Source organism: Elephantulus edwardii, unplaced genomic scaffold, assembly GCF_000299155.1.
Source record: "Elephantulus edwardii isolate Elephantulus edwardi_28Jun2011 unplaced genomic scaffold, EleEdw1.0 scaffold00075, whole genome shotgun sequence".
NCBI classification, from domain to species: Eukaryota; Metazoa; Chordata; class Mammalia; order Macroscelidea; family Macroscelididae; genus Elephantulus; species Elephantulus edwardii.
In genome coordinates this window covers 7,632,399-7,634,406 of record NW_006399825.1, presented here as the reverse complement: position 1 = coordinate 7,634,406, position 2,008 = coordinate 7,632,399, and positions in this window count along the sequence as shown.

Here is a 2,008-nt window from a genome sequence, read left to right as displayed (position 1 = left end):
CGCGCCCGGCGCATGAGAATCCTCCCGGCGCCGGGGCCGGGCCGTGGGCGGCGCGGAACGGAGGGCGCTGCCGCCGGGGTGTCCGCGCCGCCGGGGCGCCGCAGGCGTCTCCGCCCAACACTGGCCTGGCCGCCCGGCCCTCCAACTCGTTCGCTAAAGCCGGGGGCACCGCGAGGGGCTTTCCCCTCTCTGCCGAGACTTAACGGTGCGGCTTTCTCTGTGGCGAGGAGCAACAAGCGTCTCCGATTACCCTTCAAAGTTTGCCCAAGTCTCTCGACCCCCAGGGCACAGTAACGCGCACGCTCCGCACACAGTCCGTCCTCGCCAGGCGAGAGCCCGGCGCCACCGCTTGCTCCCCACGGCCGCCGCCTCGGCGCTGCTGCTCCGCCTCCTCGCCTCGAGACTCTGCTTGCCTCCACCTCCTCCTCCTTTCCCCACTCTCGGCTCCTTCAGCTCCAAAAAGCTCGGTCCCAAGTTTCAGCCGAATGGCTGATTCTCGCTCAGAGTCCGATTGGCGCTTCTGAGTCGCGAGCTCAGCAACTTCTTTTTGGAAATCCGGTTACACTGCGTTGGTAGCAGCGAGGCCCCGCGCCCGCGGCCTGGCCGGGCCTCTCCCAGCCCCGCGCAGCCCTCGCCGCTCCGCCGCCGCCCGCCGCCCGCCGGGAGGAGCGCAGAGTAACGCTCCGGAGCCGCGCAACTCGACAGAAGAAGCATCGGTCTCGCAGGGACCCGGGCCGCCCCGCCCCTTCCCCTCCCCCCCATTCACAACCACTCCGGGGGCGTGCCCCCAGGTCCCCGGCCGCCCAATGGCCGCCTTTGTTTTCTCTGGAGCCGCCTTGGGATTGGGTGGAAGTCGGAAGGGGCGGGCGAGGGAACGAGGGAGGCGGTATCTGCAGCGCTTTGGGCGGATTCCTGAGGGGAGGGGCAGGGGCTGGGAGAAAAAAGTTAGGGAAAACTTTTACCCTGAATTCGTTCTGAGTGGGGGGAAACCCCCCAAACCTAACTCACCAGAAAAGGAATTGACTTGAAAGATTTGCACCTCTTACGGGCGTCCTAAACGACGCATTCTTGAACCGAAGGGTGCATTCATTCGCGAGAGGCTTTTGTGGGGAGAAGCAGAGAACCGTGCAGCGTCTGAGCAGAGACGTGACTAGGAGTCACGTTAGCCTCTTGGCCTCAGAATGCTGGCTTTGGAGGGGCTTTTAGGTAATTGAGGCTTGAAGTGAGGGAAAGGGTGCGCCTTGCAGGTGGGCTTTTTCCTCGCAAACCCGATCATTTAGACCATGTGAGGCCTCAATCTCCTCTCACTCCCCACCTCCTGCAGTTGTAGAAAAGAAGGAAAGGCTCCTAGGGTGGAGAGATCGGATTGGGGTGGAGGGGCCGACCCCCCTGCTGGGGACCCTGCACCACGCCGGCGCGCGCACGGCCAAGGGGCTTGGGTGCTGCTGTGGCTCTAGTGAGGATTGAGGAAAATGAAGACCGTGTTTGGAGGACGTGGTTATAAAAGTAACCTGACACTGTGTGCAGAGCGAGGCTGTTCTCCAGCGCGTCTGGTTCTCCTGGCCTGTTTTCTGTTCTTGGTGGCGAGTCTTGGTTGCAGGAACAATTATTTGAGCCCTCTCCCCCATTTGGAATCTTGCGTAGAAAAGTTGTAATGCGTATTAGAAACAGGTCCATGGACTAATTAGGGAGTTTTCAAAGCACAAAGAGGAGGTTATCCCCGTCCTCGGGTCGCGATTTCTGATTGGCAAGCGCTCCTTTGTTCTTGGTCGAATGTGCCTGGTTCTCGGCGCTGGGTGCTCACGCGCTCCCGGGTTATCCCTGGAGAGCTCGGGGCTCTCGGGGCCTCCCTCTGCAGAAAAAGGAGTACTTTGAATTTCCATGCAGGGGAGTGACATTTTGAGAAAGGAGGGGAAAATCTATTTCTACCCTCCCCCCGCCTCTCTCTCTCTCTCTCTCTCTCACACTCTCATACACACACACACACACACACACACACACACTCACC